At 33.9% G+C, this 9,870-nt stretch overlaps 1 pseudogene; it reads left to right on the top strand.

Annotated features, from left to right (window-relative positions):
- Positions 1-717: 717 nt before the first annotated feature.
- LOC142610937 (uncharacterized) lies at positions 718-9,139 on the top strand (annotated as a pseudogene).
- Positions 9,140-9,870: the final 731 nt, after the last annotated feature.

Here is a 9,870-nt window from a genome sequence, read left to right as displayed (position 1 = left end):
GTGTAAAAGTGTGAGTACAAAGGTGTAAAAGTGTGTGTTAAGAAGTCAGTAACTAATATCACAGAAAACATCACAATTTTTGCCATAATTTTTCTAAGTGATAGACCGTGAATGACTACTTGTTACTTTCACAATTTATCACAATATGCAACATATGACAATTGTGACAGGTGTGTGTGCACTAACATGATTAATTCTAGTAACATATAAATTATCATAATTTTTACTACAATTATTTTTTAGTAGATTGTGATTGGCTGCATATTACCTTTAATATCACTTTCCTTAAAGTTGTGTTTTTTTTTCTTTCTCCTCGGCATTTTCCTATTACCTGAAGTTTTGGTTTTGGCCCCAAAAAGCTGTCCAGTTACATTATTTCAATTCTCACTCATTGCGTCTTGCCTTTTCAGCCAATCTTCTGCTTTGTCTAGTCGATGTTTGTCAGGAAGCAAAAATTATATGTTGTACCCGGCATATATGCCGGGTCACCATATACTGGCTCGTCAGGAAGAGGCCCCCGTTTCGTTTCCTGTTTTTTGATTAATGAATTGCAGCTTATCAAAAAAAAAAAAAATTCTCACTCATTGCATCTTTCTACATTCTTAAACGGTAAAAAGTAAATTCTCCTAATGCTTTTAAAAATCTCAAACCATTCAGAATTAAAACTAGAGCTAAACTTAACAGCGAAGTTTGGTGATAACTGATAATTAGAGAAACCAACAGGGTCACAGAAATGGCTGCATTGGCGTTGGAGGAATGGGGAGAGCTAGAGGGAAAAGTGGTGATGGTAACTGGAGCTTCCTCAGGCCTTGGTCTTGGCTACTGTCTTGACCTCGCTAAAGCTGGCTGCAAGATCATTGCCGCTGCTCGACGTGTCGATCGACTCCAATCACTCTGTCATCAAATCAATCACCTCTGGTCTTCTTCTTCTTCTTCAAGCTCCCCAAGAGCTGTGGCTGTGGAGCTCGACCTCACTGCTGATGGACCCACCATCGAGAGGTCTGTACAGAAGGCTTGGGATGTGTTTGGCCATATCCACGCCCTGGTCAATAATGCCGGAATTCGAGGTACGTAGGAATATGTTCGATCCTACTTTGTCATGTAGGAATCGAGCAAGCACGAGCGTAGCCAAGATTTATTACTTAGGAGGTATATATTTATATGTTAGTCATACTTTATAAGTATATTTTTTTTGAGAAGGTACTTTATAAGAATATTGGATACAGGATAAACAAAATCAAATTATGATAATAATTTCTAGAGTCAAATCATTGTACAAAAATGATCTAATTTGCTATAATCATGCACCAAAAAACATTTAAAAAAAATCTTGAATCTTCTATAGATGATTTGATCAATGTTTCATTCAATAAAATTCATCTATTATCAATTTTATAGCATATGACAACCTAAATTCTCTACTAGAAATAAATCTGTTAAGAACATATTTTATGTAATTGGCTAATTTTTTGATAAAACGCACTTTACTTGTAATTAGGTAGATCTAATATGTGTTTAATACTTCAAGAAATATGTTGTTCAAGTGAAGAAGGGCTGTTCATTAAAGCTGGACAGATTCCCGACAGCTCTTGACAGATACTATCTATCGAGGTTTAATGAGTCTCGACAACTCTCGACATATACTATCTATCGAGGTCTCGACAGCTGCTAGACAGCTGTATTTATTGAGAATTACAAAAATTAGTTTTTCAGATTTAATTTTCGGTCCATGCTTATGTTTTTGTGTAGGTTTTTTTTTCTCACAACCCTAGACATATATAAAGTTTATTTTAAATGCCATCACATAAGAGAAAACAATGAAAACATATGCAAAAAGTGACTGAGTGCTTATTCTCTCTGAGAGAAGCTACTACGTCTTTGCGTCTTAGGGTTTTGTAACCAAGTGCTTCTTGATCTTCATTTTTAATGAAGTAAAGAACTTTGCAGCCAACAATCTTCTTCAAGTTGGTGAGTTAGTCACGTACTGGGAGCCGTGTATCATTGGTTAGTCATGTACTGGGATCCGTGCAAAAGGGTGGCGTTCATATATTAAAGAGTTCAAAGGTTTTGAAGCGGTGGAAGGTTTCTGCTGTCAGTGGTAACTTCAAGAATTTTTTTTCAAGGTGTTCCTCAATAAGCATAAATTACATAATCTAATAAAAAGAAAATTTTGTATATTGACAACAACAACAATAAAAAAACACGAAAATACATAAAGTTTACAATTACCTTCTACGTGGTTTTCTTATCAAATATTTGTCCATAATTCTAATAAAAGAATAAACAATAAACTATAAGTTCATTTGAAATATTAATAAAATTATTAATTATTATTGTTTAGTTGTTTCATTAATTTGTTTATCTTTTATAAACTATAATTTGTTACATTGTTGTTTCATTAATTATAAAATTATTAATTGTTGTTTAGCCTAATGTAATTTAATTTGTTTGTCTTCTATAAAGTATTGTTTCATTATTGTTTAGCCTAACATAATTTAGTTGTTTAATTTTTTTTATTAATTGTCTTCTATAATTTGTTATGTGTATAATTAATATGTATAATGTAATTAAAAGTTGAGTGGGCCAATCAAGTGATAAACCCAAACCTTAAATTATACCTATGTCATAACCCAAACCATAAACCAAGGCCCACCCTTTAATTTTATTTTATTTTTAATAACTTTTTCCCTTTTCCTTTGTTTTCTCCGTTAGGTATTTTTTTTAACTTATGTGTCATTTTTGCTTTAACCTTTTTTCTCTCCTTCACACATGCTTTACATCTTATCTCTATCCTGTCTCTTCTAGATTTTTCTTGAGATCTACTTTCCGCTTTTCTTTCTTCGTTCTTATTTCTTAGTCACAGCTTTTCTTCTCTCTTAATGTTCTCTTCAAGCATCGTTTTACGACGCCACCATGCTTCTTTCAACAAGCATCGTTCATCCCTAATAGCACCTCCATGCTTCTCTCTCAAGCCGCCTCTACCCAGCACAACGTCTCCTCACCTCCATTACCTAGCATAATTTTCATTACTGATCAAAAAAATTTTGGGTTTTTTTTTTTGTTGCTTGAAAGTAGAACAAATAATTTTTTTATTTTTTATTTGAAGGCGTTCCTACTTTTTTTTAAGGATAAATAAATAATTTTTTTAAATTATTATATATAAATTTTTTTTTTCAGGCCAGGGTGTTCCCAGGAACACCCTGGACTGAACGTGGCGCCACCATTGTCTACTGTAAGTTCATTTACAGGAATTATAAAGTCTAGAGACAAAGATTTTGTACTAGATCTGAAACTTCTCTTTACTACAGTGAATTGCTTTTTGGGAAGGATTTCTCTCAAGTTTTTTACTGTGAAACTAGTTTGTTTCATTGGTTTTTTTGGGTCATCATATCTTGTCTTATTTATTTTTTCGCTGCACATGATATTGATGTTTGTTTGTTTTAACAAGTTTTATACATAATAAATCTAATTAACAACTTGGGTTTGAAACTTGTGAAATCTATCAACTGAGGTCTAAATTTTCCAACAAAATCAATGTTAGCACAACGTATTATACACCTAAGTCCAAAAAGTAAAAGACAAAAAAAAAAAAATCCGAGATGATGGTGATGACAGAAAATTTTATTGATAAGAAAAAAATTTACTTTTTTGGGCAAAAAAATAGAAAAAACTCTTGAAGTTCATCAAGTAGTGCACAATGCACTTTCACAATTTAACAAACAAAGAAGCTAGGAACACAGTGCATACTTTTGTATTCATATAAGAAAATAAAAGGAAAGGACACAGTGTAAGTAGGCATTTATTGAGTTTTAGTAAAAGTGTGTGGATGTAGAAACTAATATAAAAGCTAACAGTAGAGGCTCTATTAAAATTTTCTAGGGGGGGGGGGATCACTGTAATTGTAAGGGCCCAGTTTAAATTTATAAACCATCATACATGGGATTTCAAAGTTTTGGGGGCCATGTTACATGTTACACGTACCTTCGCCTATGCAAGCAAGTCATACAGATTGTGAAGTAAACAACTAAGAGTATCTCCATCTCAAAATCCTATCCTATCCTATTTTATCAGCTCAAAAACCTACATTAAATTATACAATACCATTTTACAATACACCAAGCATCCCAACTTTTATTTTACCATACTACACATTAAAATAATATAAAAATATTTCTCACTTCTCTCTCTAATCTCTGTTTCTCTCTCTCGACCACCCACCACAGTCACCACCACCACGCCACCACCACACCATCATCACACCATCACCACCCACGTTGATCTCCACCAAACCCATCACCAATCTTGGCAAACCCACAACTCCGACCACCAAACCCACCAGCAACCACAACCACAACCACAAGAAAAAGCCACCACAGAGGAAAAAAAATACAAAGAAGCCTCCAAAAACCACCAACAACAACCACATTCACAAGAAACAACCACCACAATCACCAAGAGAAAAAAAAAACACAAAGAAAATGTCGATCTCGTCAACAACCACAACGCTGAAACCCAGAAACCCACCACCGTCGATCTCACCAATATTGAAACCCACCACATTGATCTCCACCTTGCCATTCCACCACGCCGATCAACAAACCCTTACCCATGGCAGCAAACCCAATACTAAAATCCACCAACCCACAACCGAAACTGACCCATGATTGAAACCCACTCACGGCGGAAACTACAGAGAGATAGCCATAGAGAAAATAGGCAGACCACCCCAACACCACCAGCCCAGACCCATGCCGCTGCCACTGCCACATCAACGGAACTTATATGCCACGCCTACCTCTACTGCTACCACCACCACATGGGGTTTTGGGTTTGAGAAAATAGAGTTTCTGGTTTGAGGAGTAGAGAGGGCAAAACAAGAACAAGGGAGAGAGAAGAGATGGAAGACATAGAGAAATGACAGAAAAAGAGAGAAAAGAATAAATTTATATGGTACTATAGAAGGAATAAAATATATTAAAAATTATACAATAGTGCTACAGTGTCATCATAAATTTACAATGGTACTGTAGCACAATGCCAATTTTTTTTACAATTTTACAAGACCGGATGTTGGTCACTTTTAATGCCTTAATCCTATCCTATCCTTACATATGGCATTTGCAAGCCGGGATGGGGATGCTCAAAAAAGCAAATAATCAAACATAAATTTTAGGACCACACTGTTTTTATCATCATTAGCCACAGATATTAAGTGTGCCTATTATAAGTGGAGAAAAAAAATGATGGTTCAATTAAAAGTGACGGTCAATTAATCATAATTATTTAGTAGGATAGTTGTGAAAAACAAATGTGATTAAGATTGTGGCTCTAAAATAACTCATAATTAAATACTCCTTTGACTATATGGAGCTTGAGTCACCAAATAAAAAAAGCTAGTCAATTGCAATAAAACTCACATTTTATATATATATATATATATGTGGTTAATAGATGTTTTTAGGATATTTGTTAATGAATTATTTTAGAAAATATTTAATACTTTGCTTATGAGAAATATTTTATGGGAAACATAAAAAGTCATCTAAAAAGTTAATTATTTTTTTTGTTTCTCATAAAAATTCTGTAAAAATATTTCTTAAACTAATATCCTACATCTGATATTATTGGGACTAAGCTTTGTTGTTGTTGTTAACCTCTGCAATTAAAAAAAAAAAGGAGAAAAAAAACATAGTCTTAACTACTGCACTTTAAACACCTGGGAACTTGATCCATTAAAATATAATATCTTTGCTTATTTATCCTAGTTCTTTGGTGGTCAGTGAGGCCAAAAGTCAACATTGCAGAGTAGTATTAGCTATCCTTAATCCTTATATGCTATAAAGATTTACAACTATGTTTTATGTTGGTTTTTATTCCATGTCAAATTCTATTGTAATTTTGTTCAATCATTACCCTTTATTTTTGTGGGATTTAATGTAAGGGTTGTGTGTGAGAATTTGGTGAAGATTCTGTGAAGATAAGGATTTTGCGACTAGCTCGTGACTGGCTCACAAGTGCTAACCCGTGAAATAGGTCACGTGAGAAGCATACGCTAGAATTTGAAGAGTCTTTGACAGGCAGGATTTCGCTAGTCATTTGTGACTCAGGCCAACTAGCAAGTGACCCGCGTAACTCTCTGCTTGATTACTTTTGAGTGTGCCTTTTCTTATACTTTTACCAACACTGTATAAACCATCATTACACACGAAATGTAAGAGGTACAAGGAGTACTCACAAGAAACTTTTAAGAGAGTAAACCCTAGCCAAACACTTGAGAGTAAGAGATTGTTTACTCACAATCCTTTACATCATTTCTCTAGAGTTTCCATTTACTCCTACCTCTCCATCTACACATACTTGAGAGGTTCTTAACCCAAACACTTACCTCACCTATTCTGAGTATTGAGAGAAGTTTTGGTGCTTATGGGAAGTATTGAAGAAGCCATTGAGTGGCGGATGCAATCAGGCGTAATTGCGGGATTCGGATAACTATTGAAGACAAAATTATGAAAAGTCCGTTGGTAGTTGGAGCTTGAAGAGTTCAAGTACATTGGGTATGTTTGGAGGGTTTTTTTTTTTTATTTTTTTTTATTTTTTATTTTTTATATTCGTGTACTCCAACTTATTTACTAGTGGATCGATTTCGGTTTGAAGGGCTGCGAAGATGTTATTCGCTGAGTACATTGGTTTCTTCTTCAATAACACGTCTCGGTGTTATCTTGTATTTGCAACTCTCTTCCCTATTCTTTAAGCTTTACATTTATCACTTATTGTACTTGTTTATGCATTAGAGTATTGTTTCTGTTTATATATTGCGTATCATTTACTCTTGTTTTACACTTAGATAAATTAGAGTAAAAACAATTAAGCCATAATTTAAAATTGGGGGTCTAAACAAGTATTAGTGTTTTTACACTAATAAAGCTTTCATAGACAATGATTGTTGATCTCATTGGGTTGTTTCAGGGTTAAATGGTAGAACTGTGAATCTGTGCAAGCTTGCCTTTTCTGTTACTATTTTCCATGTTTTGACTTCAAAAAATTGCCAGATCTATAATGGTTAAGTGAAGTCTGAGCTGTTCAAGGCAATTAGAGATGATGTTTATGCTTGTGTTGAAAGTAATCAATACTTTCTCAATGGCTGCTTGTCCGATTGTGTTCTTGGATTGACTGCTTATTCTGTTGGTTTGGAATGAAAGTAGAGGTTGCCCCATGTTTGTCACCGGTAAATACCGATAGTCCAAAATACTTAAGTTATTAAATAATTTAATCTAACGCTCTCTCAAGCAGGAGGTTAAACTGCTCTTATTAAATGGGGCCCAAGAAATTTAAAAAACATGAGAGATATGGCAGAAACGTGGACTAAACCCAAGCCTGTATACCATGATAAATAACTAACAGCCTCAAAAGCTTAATTTATTAAGTAATTATGAATTTTGCCATCTAATCTAATAGTCACTAGTAAGCTGTTGCTCATTTTTTTTATTCTCTAAATAAGGCGCAGTCTGCTCTTCTATTTCTAGTTTAAAGCCCTTTTACTCCTAGCTTCTTATTCTTTAAACACCATGTACATGATTTTCACATTTGACTTCATTGTCTTGCTCATAAAGGTGAACGTTGTGTATATTTAAGGCAGACACACAGGAATGATGTCAAATTGAAAAGTGTGATTTAGATGGCTTGGTTGGGTCATCCCACAGTTGATTTTTTAAGACTAATATCTTTGAGTTTTCACTTTTCATTCTTGTATTCACAAGATCAGTTGTGCATCTTGGAGTGTATTGTTAACATTGGATGTCAACCTGTCAGTTTCGTTGTTTGATTGTTGAAGGTTATTGCTGATAGATGTTTCTAACTCTTATGTGATGTACATTAGGTAATGTGAGATCTTCGTTAGAATTGTCTGAGGAGGAATGGAATCAGGTTTTCAAAACAAATTTAACAGGAACCTGGTTGGTGTCAAAATACATCTGCATACACATGCGCAATGCAGAGCAGGGAGGATCAATCGTAAGCATATCTTCTATTTCTGGTCTCGACGGTGGGCTATTGCCTGGAGGTGCGGCCTAAGGTTCTTCAAAGGCTGGCCTAAACACCTTGACAAAGGTAATATTGATTGCCATGCAAGTGTGCAACTCTTCCAAAATATAAGGGTAATACCATTGTCATGTTTTGTAATTGTTTGGAAACAAAATAATTACTCTAAGATGAAAAATCGTAATAGAAAAAGAAATGTTTCACTTCAATTATTTCAACAATAGGTAAACAAATGTATGTTGCTTTTTTACCATTATTTCAGGCATTTTTAACTGAAAGTCCTAAAGATTTTCACACTAATCCCCTTCGGAATTGGGTGCCAAAACAGACATAATTACCATCTCCGAACACCATCATACTGTATTTTCATGAAATTGGGACAGGTGTATTATGTTCGCTGACTGTTCGCCTAGATGTGTGTGTGTGTGTTTTTTTTTTTCTGTAACTATATGATGAACACATCAAAAACTTATTATTTATGGAATACCCTGCACTTGTTTGGAGCTAAGAGCCAGTCTCTTTTAAGTCTTTGCCCATAGGAAATGTATTCTTATCAATTATCAGACTCAAGCCTAGTTTGTCTTTTATTTCAACTTTTGTGCCTCCTTACTTTTATATAAGAGTGCTGCATAATATAAGTGTGTGTGCTGTGTGTTGTGTTGATTTTGTTCTTCTTGTCACTATTTTTCCATATATTGATGGTTCTACTTATAACAGGTCATGGCCCTGGAATTGGGTGTATACAAAATTAGAGTGAATTCTATATCACCTGGCCTTTTCAAATCTGAAATTACTCAAGGTCTTATTCATAAAGATTGGCTGCGTAATGTGGACAGAAAAACCGTCCCTTTAAGAGAGTATGGCACCGCAGATCCGGCATTGACATCACTTGTTCGATACTTGGTACACGACTCTTCTGAATATGTTTCGGGCAACATTTTCATTGTTGATGCTGGTACCACCTTACCAGGTGTCCCTATTTACTCTTCCCTCTAAAGCCATGTAAGGCAACGGGATAGAACTGTCTTATTTTTTTGGTTTTGAATTTTCCATCTATGGCACTTATTTACGATCTTCATAAGGGTGGTGTAGAGTTTTATGTTATATTAGCTGCGAACCTGCGCGTTACGCATGATAATTATTTTATGGTAGTTTTATTAATTTTTTTTATACTATTTAAACTAATTTAATAAAGAGTAATGTATTTTGTAATTATATTTTTATCTATTATAAGAATAATCATAAATGTAATATATGAACAATCATTGGCGGAGCCAGAGGGGGGCGAGGGGGGGCACCTGCCCCCCTGACTCCTAAATTTTTTTTTTTTGTATTAGTAGTAAAAAAAAAAAAAAAACTTCTACTTGTTGAAACTTGAAAGTGACCAAACCACCTATTTCACTATTTTTTTTATTTTTATTTTATATCGTTATTTACACAATTTTTACTATTTATGATACTTTTCACAGCATTTTATCTTTGAATAATGCTAGAGATATTACAAATTTTACTACTTATGTCTTACAAATTGGCATGTTATCAATCACTAAAAATAATTTCAAATATTTATTCATTATATTTTTCAAGTAACACTACACTAATCATATTTCTACTCCATCAGTTTGTAAATTTTTTAGTAGCTATGAATTGATTGTTTTTGTTTATTTATTTTGATAATATGAAATATATTCATATTTGCTTACAATCGTTTATTTATTTTGTTATTATTGTTGATTAATGTTTTTTAGATAAATTTCACTTTTAATATCGTCTTTTAATTTTGCCCCCTCTAGACTAAAATCCTAACTCCGCCACTGTGAACAATCATAAATC

Source organism: Castanea sativa, chromosome 9, assembly GCF_040712315.1.
Source record: "Castanea sativa cultivar Marrone di Chiusa Pesio chromosome 9, ASM4071231v1".
Taxonomy (NCBI): domain Eukaryota; kingdom Viridiplantae; phylum Streptophyta; class Magnoliopsida; order Fagales; family Fagaceae; genus Castanea; species Castanea sativa.
Note: the sequence above shows the minus strand (reverse complement) of the source record. Positions and strands in the feature narration are given on the sequence as shown.